This window comes from Trachymyrmex cornetzi, unplaced genomic scaffold (assembly GCF_001594075.2).
Source record: "Trachymyrmex cornetzi isolate Tcor2-1 unplaced genomic scaffold, Tcor1.1 scaffold25, whole genome shotgun sequence".
In the NCBI taxonomy this organism is placed as follows: domain Eukaryota; kingdom Metazoa; phylum Arthropoda; class Insecta; order Hymenoptera; family Formicidae; genus Trachymyrmex; species Trachymyrmex cornetzi.
The window spans coordinates 2,357,055-2,371,020 of record NW_017297166.1 but is presented as its reverse complement, the minus strand read 5'-3'; the positions used below and the strand labels follow the sequence as shown (position 1 = coordinate 2,371,020).

Genomic DNA, 13,966 nt, shown 5'->3' with positions numbered 1-13,966 from the left:
CTCTCTTTCTCTATCTCTCTCTTCTCTCTTTTTCTCTCACTTTATTTCTCTCTCAATCTCTTCGCCGCGCGTTCTCGTATTTCTTCTTTGTCCTTCTATATCATCCCTTTTACTCGTTTGATTGTAATCACTTCTCTTCCCTCTTCGTTTTATTTTCTCCTTTGTTTTCTCCGCTAGTTGTCCTATTCGCTTAATCGTACCGTCCGAGTATAATTACCTTTCTCTTACGATTCTTCCATTATTTTTATTCGCCTTTTTTGGCGACCGTCACTGTGATCACTGCTCCTCTCGCATTTTATGTCGTTTTTTGTTGTCGCTTCTCTTGCCTTCTTTCATCGTTCTCTTCCATCTCATATCTTGACTGTTACTATTCTTTTATTTTATTCTTTTTCTCTTTATGCGAAGTTCTTTTTCTCACTAATCTCTTTGCGCCGTCTATCCTTCTGTCTTTAGTACCTATTTTTTTTCACTTTTCCTAGTCTTTCTTAAATTTTCTTTTCCAGTAGTCTTTTTAATTTGTTTTCTTGCGTTTTTTTCTATTATTCTCGTTTATCGCTTTTTCTTTTGACAGCTGTCACTATCCATTAGACTTCATCTTCTTTTCCTCTTTAACTTCCTCTCGCATTTTTTCCTTTTCTATCCATCTCACTTTTTACCTATTTTTGTGCCTATTTCTCATTCTCTCGTTGACTCTGTATATCCCGTCTGATTTTTTTTTTTTCTGAAAGTACGATCCCTTCCTCGGTGTTGCTCGAGGCTCGCGTATTGTTTCGCGATATCCGCGTCCTATAGCATCGCGAAACAAAAGACCGACAATGCTGTAGCAGCAGTAGCAGCAACAGCAGCGGTACCAGCCGCGTTCTACCCTTCTTACCTTCGACCCGACGCGACGCGTCCTCCGACGTTCCGAAGTTTCTTCGAAAGTTTCTGCATATGAATACCCGAAATGGAACCATTTCATGAAAGGGCCGATAATTTTCTTTTCTTTTTCTCGAAGATTTATCGCGATTTCCTGGGAAAAAAAGTTACCCGGTATGTAAAGGTATTTGAAGTGTAAATAAAGCATTCAAATGATACTTTTCATTTATAAATCTCTCCGTTCAGCACTCAATCTTTCACTTTTATACACTTGTGTTTTTCAATTCGTACGATTCGGATTTGTTAGACACAAGCTGCTTTAATTTTTCGTACATTTGCAATGTAGAAATTTTATAATTATTATACATTGTTCCTTTCTCGGTACGCGGAAGGGAAAAGGAAACGCCAGCTGACGTTATCGGATATAAATACATAGAAGTCGGTAGGGAGGCGAAATGGGGAAAATACGAATTCGATTTCTCGGGCCAACGCACACGAAGCATTCTCGAAAATTACCGGTTGGAAAACCTGCTTTATGGTTTCTTGTATGACGTTACGTTGTACGAGCCCGAAAGTGGAACGGGTGAGAGGAAAATGATTCGATCTGGTGCAACAATGCAGAAGATCTGACGCAACAACGTGAGACGCATCGAGCCTGTCGACGTAAACGGGAGTTAAGGAATGGTGTAAGGAGACAGAAGCAGGACTTGTATATTCCGTGTTACTTTCCGCATTCTTGTACGTGCCTTGCATCAGATCAAACGACGCTTAAGCGAGGAAGAAATTGTTATACGTATACGACCCTGCGGCAGAAATTTTCCTGTCACGTGCGATGTGTCTAGTGCATGCTTGGAATAAAAAAAGCATCTAGTTCAATGTAATAATTTCACAAAGACAATTTTCGATGATATAAGTATCCACACGATATTTTTTTATTTATAATATATTATATACTTTATTATTATAAATACATAAGGTACTAATGTATTTGTATAAATGAAACCCTTTACTCAATTTGTTTATACACTAAGAAAAATGTTTGGTTGAAAATGAACAGACCAGAAAATTTTAATTAGACATCAGATTTTTCTGGTTTGTCCATTTTCAACCAAACATTTTTTTCAGTGTATAAAAGCGGATAATTAGTACTTGAATGAACGATCAAAGAGTAAGAGATGTATCGCACGCTCCGACGGCATTCATGAGAAATAGCTGCAATCAAAATAATTTGCAGGCGTAATGCGTGAGGATTGCAACCGCAGCATTTCTTGGGAACGGAAGATTAAGGCTCGTTAGAACCGCCAGCGTAATTATTTTTAATTGGTGACATCATTTGCTAGACCAGCCGTTAAAAGAAGCCTTTAATTAAGTGTTTAAAAGCTTTTAATAAAAGAACTTTTCATAAAAACGTTTGCGCGTCTTCGCGCGATTCCGGTTCATTCGGAGAACTTGAAATTATATGGATTTAGAAGCTATAACGGAATAAATAATCTCGAAATAACTTTGTACTACAGTCATTTGTATGTATATTTCTGTCTTCCCCGTCGATTTAATAATTTTATGTATTTTATAGATAATTAAAACGAGCGAGATATAATTTGTTAAGTTATATCTCGGATAAAATGATTTTGTCTCATTTATATCTTTTTGAGAAGGTTACTAGAATAAAATCTGTAAAAAAAAATGTAAAAAAGGTAATAAAGAGGAAAATTCGCTTTATATTTTTCTATAATTTTATTTTAACACCTTTGATACATAAAAAATCTTAATTATAAATATGGAATAGTGAAGTATATTTATTCGGAATTAAGTCATTATTATCAATATTATTTTGAGCAGATCTTCTATATATGTGATTTTTTATTCTATTATTGATGGTAGTAAATAAAAATTCTAACGGGTATTCATTATCTAATAGTGTATACCACACACAATAATTTCTTTTAAATTTTTCTCATAATTATAAATTAATTATAAGTTTTTATAATTTAGTTACTTCAAAATATTCAAAATAACTTTTAGAACAGCGTAAGCAACCTGTTTAGTTTTAATAAAAGATTATTTACTCTTTGTAATAAGACTTTTATGTTCAATATAAATCTTAAATGAACTAAAACGTCGCACGCGATGTAAGAATAATCTACATTCTTTCGTATAAGATATGTATAATAATAATATAAATCTTTCTATTAAAGAGATACGTGTACGAAATGTCTCCGAAATAAATGGATAGCTGTATGAAAAATATCGAGTTCAATTCTTTGAAAGTATTCCTTTAAGCTTGCTATTTATTTCAGAAGTAGCCCATAAATACAAGACGCTATCTTTGAATGCTAACTTTGAATGCCATTTGCTCTTTCTGTGTTTTCCTGGCAAATGTAACTTACCGATAGTACAGTGGTTACAACATTTACAAATGGTTCGATTGTGCGGGAATCAAGAAAAAGGCGGGGAAAATAACAAAACAAAAAGGAAAAGTCGTCACGGCTTCTTGTTGTTCGGGATCGCGCGGTCATCGGGATGGGATCGTGAGTAGAAGTTGACAAGAGAAAATCGATTCGTGCGGGTGTAACGACGCGAAAGAAACGACAAAGTGAAACGTAACGTGGCCGCCTATTCCGCCCCTTCAGCACTCCTTTTTCTAGTCTTTACGTGACAAAACCGCGATACCGCGGTTGTGAAATTGAAGCTTGATACGATTATATATTCGGTCCGATGGCGCTTTCCGCGCCATCCGTCCGTGTCCAGATCCGGTAAATTTTTGTTTATTAATGTAAGCGAGAACGCGCCTATATTAAGAGCATCGTATGTACTTTTCGCACATCCTGTGCAAATCCTATTACAGCTTTTCAACTAAAGTTGATTTACGATTAATATACAACATAAAGGCATTATATAACTTTGAAATACAGACCTGAGAGAGGGAAAATATATGCAATTTTTCAAACATCTCTCAAATTAAATTAATTTATACATCAATAAGAGAACTCTTGCATTCTTCTCATTTTATACAAACTTTATTTCGGGTTTAGAAGAATACTCACAGTATAAAAAATAACGATTCTGTAATACTAAGAACAATCAACCATTAATTTTGATTGAAATTAATTAATCAATTAAAGAGTTGGAAAAATTATGGACTATAATTTCATTTGAATGATTTTATTTAAAATTAAGCAGCGGAAATTTATGGATTATAGCATCTAGATTATCTACACACCGGGAAAAAAAATTTTATATTTAATTATATAAAGTTATACAAAAAAATATATAATTTTATGTGATTGTATATAATTATATAGTGTAAAATATTTTTCCTCGGGTATTGAGACAAAACACGTATTTAAAGAATACATTTTTTTTTTATCGAAAATGGGTACTCGGATTAACAGTATAAACAGCTTTTTCGCATGGCCGTTTATCCTGTTTTCAGAGAACTCGTACCAGAATCTTTACGCTTGTGTGACTGTTAAATTTTGCGATCGGCGCGTCGGATATGCGGTAGAAAAACGCAGCATTATGCTTCCTTTGTATCCACGTGTTTATCTCGTCATGCATCGCTGAAAGATTTGTCCGGGGCCGACCCAGATCCGCTTGCGAACTTTGAGCTTCCTTTCAAGGGGTCTTCGCCTACTCTAACATAAAGAGGATGTGATTGCGAAGTCGAAAAATAGTGGTAACACAGATCGATAAGGCAGCATACATCTTGGGAAGATTTTGATGTTTGATTTATAGTTTTAGATAGGTACGAAAATATAACATGTGACTAAGACGCAGTGTTCAGTTAATCCTTAGCAATTAATGGACATCTCTTCCAACGTAGCAGTCGATATCGCAAAAGCATTATATCTCGTGTAATATAAATTACATTTTAAAGTGCCATCTATTTTTCTTTTTATTCTCTTTCCAAGAAATTCATTCTATTCTCTTTATGAAGCACATTAATAAAAAGTAAAAATATTTTCAATATTTTCTTTAGAGATAGTTATATACAATCTGGATATAAACGATATAAACGTATTACTCACAAGGAAAATCAAGTAAAGGAGAAGAAAGCATGTAATTAAAAATAATCAATCTCCTTCTCAAAGCTAAAGGGATTTCTTGCACAAAATAAATCTGCACAATTATAATTAATCTCTTCTCCCAAGGAGAAAGATAGCTTTCTTTTTTTGCTTCGTAGCACATGGAAGTGGCGCAACGGTTACATGCAGGTTATCGGAAGACTGATTTTGGGGATACCCGACCCAGTATATATGTTGACTTTCTTGAGATACTTCTTAAGAAACTCTTCTCTTTCCCGTAGGAGGGAGGGAAAAAGACGCATTTTCCGTGTCTCTATCTCGTCACGGATCTGCGAAAGATTTGTCTTTGGTCGACCTAAATCCGTATGCGACGAGATTGAGCTCCTAGTTGTTCCTGTCCGTTTTATTTTCCTGCATCTTTATCTACTGGTAGAGTGCTTGCCCAATTCGGAGAGATCTAATCTAATCCGTGATGAAGAACGACGACTTGATCGATGGAATCAGATGTCCAATTTTATAAGAAAAATTTTAGAAGATTAAGAGATCAAGACAGGCCTGGCGACTTGGCTTGTCCGTGGGTGTGGAAATTTTGGCCGAAAAAGGGAAGGGCAAAATAGATGGTTAGACTACAAATTTATGACCTTTTTGGTTTTTATTTATTCTTTGTAATTTGTCACTTACATTGCAAAATTGATTGCTCTCCATCGATTTCTGCTAATGAATTCATTTATTGCTCCAAAGTTATCATCTATATCCTTCGCTGCAGCCTTATGGATATGTAATACGGCCAAGTTGGGCAAATTGTTCAGTCGCTTTTGATTTTTAATCCAATTCATTGTTTTCGTGGGTGTGGATTTTCACACTAAGCTAAATTTTGGATGTAGAGTGCTTCACGATTCCACACAATAGTTGCCTGAATCAAAATAAGATTATATCGCACGCTGATGCATGAATAATTATCTACCTTTCTGTGTGTTCTGTTCATTTTATAGTCATATAAAGTAATATAATTGGGAATAATCATATAAAATACATAACAGGAAAAAAGAAAATGTGCAAAGCTTCTGTAGAGTGCACTTTTTAGAGAATAATTTAAAAATATTTTTCATTTATATATATAAAAATTGAAAATAAAGTCAGTTTTCAATTATTATGGTATCGGATATTATTTTATTGAAACGTTTTAGGTATGTGGTAAGAAGGATTCGACTATTAAATATTTTAGAAAAGTTAAAATAAATATTTCAAGATCTTGTTGTGAAATGTTTATAAATCCGACAAGGATTTCATCGTGACTTTATTTTTCGGAGAGAGATTATGGAGATTGATCCTTACATACTCAGAAAAAAATAAATAGTGGGTTTGTTAAGAATAACTACAAGCGATGTGAAAGAATTTCGGATAATCGCATGATCTCTCTCTCTCTCTCTCTCTCTCTCTCTTGAAATTGATGAAAATAAGGAAGGATAAATATTACGTTCATTCACGATATTTACATTATATTTCGCGATTCTTACTTTAACGAAATTTGAAAATTTGTCTACGGCAAATTTTCTGGTCTGCAATTCTTAGTTATCTTAATCGAATTTCCGTTCAATTTGTACATACACACTATGCTGTATGTAGCGAAAACTAGTGGTAGCTAGCTTACCCGGTAATAGCGTGTAACAGTGGGGATTAGAGTTTCCCGCAATTTCGGGAAACCGGATTTCAATTCACGTACAATAAAACAAACCCGGCTTATCTTGAAATAACGCTTATTTGTAACCGAGTCACTCAGTACATATAAAATCCATTTTCTTTACTAATTATTTTCTTTCAATTTCCAACATAATCTTTTTATGATTGGGACTTTATGGTTATACCTATATACATTATAATTTAAAAAATAAAATATTGCTTTGTTTTTAATTAATAAAATATTTTACAATTCGAATTAAACATGCATGTAAATAAAAATGTATAATTATATGTAAGATTAATTATTTAATTAATTTATCATTATTTCAAGATAAAACAATTCAATTAATCAACGCAAGATAATTATTAATGTTTTGTAAATTCTAACATAGCGACCGATTTAATTAATGTGACGTATAAATTGTTATTTTATGATTGTTACAATGTATCAATCTCTCTCTATGCTTTTCATTTTATTTTTGAAGAGTGATCATTGCTTTGCACGTGCATTAAAAGATTATAACCATTTAATGTGGCTCTCGCTAAGTCCATTAACAATCATTACATAGCATTAATATTGAATGTGCCTGATAGCAAAATAGAACGTTCGTAATAGTACATGCGTGCGTGCGCGTGTGTATATGTGTGTCTGTAGTGATTATGTGACTAACGATTATAATCAAAACCACAGGCGCATTAGCTGTGCAGAGGATTTTAATTTCTGAACTAAACATTTTTATATTTTTTTATTGTGTTTTTTGTAAAATACGGATAATAAAGAAGGTCGTTATAGAAATATCATTGTTTAAATTGAATATCGAATAAATGCTTTTAAGAACATCATATAATCGAAACCTGTATTTTCTGCGTTAAAAATATCTTTAGAATTATTTACTTCTCAGGTTTAGTATAATGAAAAAATAAAATTCTATTCAAAATGTAAAAATAATTTTCCATCATATAAAAATGTTTTTAGAATTTTTATCATTTAAAAAACACATTTCACTTTTAAAATACAGAAAAGTCGTTCTTTGATAATTCTAGAATGATTCAATGGTAATTATAATATATCATTATAATAGTTCACAATAATTCTTTTTATGACTTGACAAAGTTTCTCAAAGTCAGTCTCAATTTGGATTTCTTAAAATTTTTTTTACAATATTTCAGAAATATAGTCAACCGTATAAACTGATCCAAAGTTGAAGGCACTACGGAGAAATTGATATACACCTTGTATATATAATCGATAATGTTGTATGAGTGCTATTTGCAGATATAATCATGTAATTGGTTGAAATCTCGGTGGTCTACCGATTAAATTATCGGCATTAACTGATTCTTAGCATTTCTTAGAGGAAACTTAGTTCAAATTTCGTAAAATTTTTCTTTACAATATCTCAAAGGTATTTTCGATATAAACTAATCCAAAGTTGAAGGCACTACGGAGAAATTGATATATTTCTTGTGTGTGTGTGTATGTCTCTCTCTCTTTCTCTCTATATATATGTATATATATATATGTGTGTGTGTGTGTATATGTGTGTGTATTCAATATCGTCATATGAGTGCTATTTGCAGATGTAATCATGTAATTGATTGAAATCTCGTTGGTCTACCAACTAAATTACCGACAAGTCATATGAACTTATCCCTAGCGACTCTAAGAGAGAATTTGGGATGCAATTAACTGTATCATCATGCAATACGGTAATATTAACTCAATCACAAATTACTAACATCAAATATCAAATCTTTTTCTTAGTCGTATTAATTCCTGATGCTAGTAGAATATAGATATCGATTCGGGTGTTTAATTTACGTGATTAACGACTATTTCATGACGGCGTATAAATTTGCATGTCGTAAATGAAGAAAAAGTGTGTCGCATGTATGTATATGTATACGTACAAGTCGGAAGTATGAAAGGGTTAAATTCGTGCGAACAACACGTTTCGTAACATACCGGGAACACTGGGCTTGCTGTATATCACAGTCTCACAAGTCGCGGCACAACGGAAGTAGCGAGGGAGAACCCACAGTGAACTTTGGGCATTAATGTCGGGCGCAGTACGGGCAATCCGTTTACATTTCGCACGCCACCCGGCCACTTCGCCGGTACTTTTTCACGAAAAAACGACGAACGCGACGAAAACTGCGGAAGGATAACGGATCTTGTCCGATAGAACTACCGTCCGTTCACGGCATTTCGATGTCGGTGGAGGGCAAACGTCGCGACGGTACTCGGAAGTTCAGCGAAGTGAGAAAGTCCGAATCGTGCGGACGAAAGATTTGTGACACCGAGAATATCACGAATTATCGTAGTAAAAATTATTGCTATAAAAAAGTAGCACCAATTAGATAAGCGCAAACAGAATGCAATGATTTGGATATTCACGAGAATACTTCATTTATCGTTTGAACTAATTGCAACGAAGAAATAGCGATTTATGATAAGAGTTTCAAATAAAAATTTTTTATTTATTATTTATTAACTTTTATATTATACTTTACTTATCGATTTTTATTTTAAACTTTTCTAAATTTTTATTTTATTTTTTGAGCTTGGAAAGTGCTATTTCTATAATACATCTATATTTAAAACGTTATTAATTGTAATGATATGTAATCGCTGCGATTGTTTCAGCATTTATAGATACAATTTCGAAAAACATTCTCACATCTCTATAATTAAATGTAGAGCATGAAGTTATCGAAATCATCCCTCTTATCATTAATCAATGCCAATCGTGCTATTAATCATCTGCATTTGCTGAGTCGGAGCAGCGTCTCGCCGGCTTCGGACACCGTTTTGTTTCCCTGGTAAAAAACGACGCTTTTCCAGGACAGCCTTAATAATCTCGTACCAAACGGGGCAAATGTTGGCCGTCGAAACGTTAGCGGCGGGCAATATCGCTGCTGTGGATTTACCGGAGTGCCACACAGCTCGACCATTTTTTCTCCCAAGCGTGCAGTAAGCATCATAAATGCTTTTGTTACTAGATGGTCGTGTTGAAAAAGGGCAATAACATATTGTATGTAGATATTCCGAGATTGTTAAAGCGACGAAAAAAAATGTAGAGTGATGTTCAAAGCAGTAATTGGAATTTGACGTGTACCGGTGATATTAATTTCAATTAATTTTTAATTTTATCAGTGTATTTTTTAAATTAAATTTCCTAACATGCATCGTTCAACGACATTATTCTTGTTATTCTTATGAAACACATGGAACTAATTATTTATAGAGTTTAGGTTTTTAAATGTTCTTTTTTTCAAAAGGCTAAATATTCATAATTATCTATCAATCCACTAAGAAACAAAAAGCTTAATATTTTGTTTGATCTGGTCTCTTTATAGGGAAATTTGCTTAAATTTTATGAATTGTTTTAGAGTACATCTATTATCTGTTTATCCAGATGTAATGATCCTTCTTTATCTACCTAGTAAAACAAAAATATTTATGTCGTTTAGTGTATGTATGAAATATAAAGATTGCAAGATCGATTCGCCTTGATGGCTGTTTCGGAGCGCAGTGAAATATGGTATTAACGTCTATATTATCCTTGAAGCTGTTTCTCACAGCAGCGAGCAATATGCGTGTCAAGTTCCTTGCCGCGACATGCTGAGCTACATGGAGCGAATCTTACGGGTGAGCGATTGACATACACACACATACACACACACATAAAGATCATAATTCATTAATCCAATTAGTACTAGAACGTTGTAATAACGAGAAATTGCGCCTTAAAATATCACCGTCTTCTTGCTAAATTAATTGTATAAAAGAAACTGTTTTATTAGAGAAATTATGCTAATGCCTTAATTGAAGATAAGCTTTATTCGTGTCATTTGATAAAAAAAAAAAAAGATAAGTTAATGCACGTAAATATCTTTCCAAATTGGCCTATTACTTTTTTGTGACTATTAAAATCGTAATTTTTTAAACTGTTATAATCTCGTTTTTAAGAAAAGTCTATGGTAAGACTTGTGTGCACTTAGTCAAAGAAATGTCTGCGAGCCTTATCTGTCACTAAGTTACACGTGAAAAATTACATTTTCAACATTTTTTTCTTTCTTATTTCATCGTGAATCTACCGTAGAATTTTACACACGTCAATTTCGGTACTTGAACTTTATTATATAAAAAAATTTTTATCGTAACTCGATTTCTAAAGAACCACCTTAAATAGATGAAGAAATTATAATTTTTCATTTATTTTCTAAGCTCTTATTAAAATAATTTCCAATTTGCACAATGTTGTTGTTATTACATTTATGCAATAACTTTAAAAAGCAATAGCTTTTACAAAGCACATTATAAAGCGGAATAAGTCTGTTCCTTTAATCTACTTTGTATAATATATACTGGATGTTATATATAAATTCCACTTTATTTATGCTTCATAGTGAATTATATTTGAATTAAGTCATTCAAGAAAAATTTATAAAAGAATGATTTGTGACTTTTTAAACTGACAATAGTATTTCGATTTTTTTCTCGAGACTATGAATATAATAGATCGCAAATGTCACTATAATTTTTTAAATAATTCTTTCTTTAGAAATAATGATTATATGTACCACATGTATAATGCAATATATACCATGTATAATGCAAGAAAAGTATATCTCTATATAATATTTTATTTTGCATATTTTTTATGACACAATATAAAATTTACAAATATTTTAAATAACTTTTTTACACTCTATCCTTTTACTTCTTTAACAGTTTCAGATCTTTGTGAAATCCAATTAATAAATTTTTAAAAAAATGAATCATGATATATTTATAAAAAATATTAGATATATCTGAAGAGATTAACTATGTCTGCGCTTATCATCGAGTATTACTACTTGCTTCGCTTCTCGATATCTTATTTCGATGTCCATCTATAGTTTATAGTCCACTTGAACATTCTAGACAGTATCTTAACCTTAATCCAATATCGAAATGAAATTAATATAACATAACTAATGACAGACCGCGTCATCAGCATCTAAATAGTATATCCAATGTGGTCAATAAAAATGAGAGAGAAGGAGCGTGAACTCGGCCAATTTCCTCTCTTTCCAACAACATTACACCGTTGAATCGAAAGAGATAAAGACTAGCCGTCTTCGACTCCTATCTTTTTCAGTTTTGTCGACCAATTGTACGCACGGATTGCGCAGTTCATGTCTTGAGCATAATAAATAATCTTATAAATTCGAAACCTAATAAAAAATAAATATAATAATTTATTTTGACGCTATAATTTAATAAGAAATTCGCAAATATAAATAAATTTTATTATTGTTTCGATAATAAAATTTATACATTTATTTATTTTTAATTATTTCAGCAATTAATTAAAGAATTATTATAATTTTTATTCATAATATTATCATAAAAGTATTTTATTTTAAATAATTATTGATCTATTAATATCATAAGCTTTAAGTTTAAGTTTACGTTACAATCTTTAAATTTTCTATTTAAAGGCATACTTATGCTCAAATAATAGGATTTAAATATAAAATTTCAAACAATGAGATTAAAATATATAATTTCTTACTCTCTACTTTTGACATTGCTTATTGTTAAAATAAAATCAAATTCATCAACATTTAATTTAAAAGTAAATACTTTACTACATATATGATGTATTCATGTACGATGTACGGATATGCAATCTAACAAAATTTGTATCTAAAAAAGATAAAATCAAATTTCGAAAGAAATCCATACAGCTTGAAATAGCCTTTCAATTAGCAGAAAAAGTCATTTTCTTTCGTTAAAAAAATGCAGTATAGGCCGAAGCGAATTGGATGAATTGAGATTTGTCATTAATTGTATTATCTTTTTATTTCAAAAACAGCTCGTTTGAAACAAAAAAGTAATCAAATTAACGCTCGATTAACTGTTTCAAAATTTACATTAATCCAATTCGTCCTGTGATTTGATTTGTGGTGATCTACCGGGTACATCTCTATGTATAGGGTAGAATCTACTCTATACGTAGAGATATTACGTTAGTTCCCCAAGTATGCCAAAGTAGACACGCGTTAAAGTTACATCCCGCGTAAGGCGGGATATTCTAGTAGGATAGGGCAACTATTTCACCGAGAAGTAGCAATACATACTTATGCGCAAGCATCATCTACCGACCTGCATTCTCCACGTTCTTCAGTGCTTGCGCGTTTCCTTTGGTACGTTTATATTTCAAAAGATTTACTTCCCTTGCACGCAAATGTGAAGCTATAGAATTCATCCAGTGTCGAATCTTTTTTCTCACACAATCTCATCTCATCTTCAGCGACAAACAGAATTTAAAAAAAAATGTTTTTTTTAACGTAGTAAATATCATTTATAAGCATGAATTAAATTTATAATATATTTTTTCATAAATTAATAATTAATATTAAATTTACAATACATTTTTTATGCTGTAAATATGAAAGAAGTTTTGTTTATATTACTGCGTTTTTAATGCCAAAGAAATTAAATTTTCCTTTTGTAAAAATCCAATTTTTCTACAAAAAAATCTAAATGCTTAATTCATGTAAACGCTTTTAACATATTATTAATACGTTATCTTTTTTAATTTTTTTTATTTTAATTAGGTTTGGAAGTTTGAAGATTTATTTAAAAGATTCCTATTCAAAGGATAAAATAAAAAGATTAGTTCTATACATTTATTTATTTATAAACGCAGCAATGTAAAAAACATAGATAATTTATATACATATTTGTGTCATGTAGATGCATAAACGACAACGGCCATTTTGGAAAGATATTTACGTGCATAAACTTGCATATAAATTTAACCTTGAAAAGTAAACTAAAAATAATCTCATCTTGTTTTCGTTCGATGAAGATGCAGCTCTTGATTTATTATCGTTCCATATTATTTCATTAAGATATATATGCGTAGTTTTAATATTTTATTCAAATTATACAGATATATCTAATTTTGAATGAGCCCTAGTGAGGTATCTCAAATTTTCGGCACTTTATTAAAAAACCACCTTAACAAATTTAAAAATATGACATACATATGTTGTGAAGGAATTACAAATTATAAGTTGAGGCGGAAATTAAAATTGTTTTTCACGAGATTCATCACTAAGCTTAAGGATTTACATGATAAAGTAGCATATGCATTTAATTTTTTAATGCACCTAGACGCTAAATTTGAGTGTTATGAAGAGGTGTGTATATACTCCGGTACTCATTATGTTCCAGAGCACTCAGAAATACATGTTTACGAAGAGTGTTGCGAGCAAATCATACAACTCCTAGAAAGTAACTTTGCCAGATGGCTGTTAAGTTGGTGGTCAAATGTTCCAAGTTTCTCCTTCGGGAATCAAGTTTGTTCTATAAATGTATATTGTTGCTGGGGGGGGGGGGGGGG

General features: G+C 31.8%; 1 protein-coding gene across 1 annotated transcript in view; it reads left to right on the top strand.

The window, feature by feature from the left end:
• The window catches only part of nAChRa7 (nicotinic acetylcholine receptor alpha7 subunit), a 217,326-nt gene that overhangs the window by 29,417 nt on the left and 173,943 nt on the right, over nt 1-13,966 (top strand). The gene's annotated exons all lie outside the window — the stretch shown is intronic.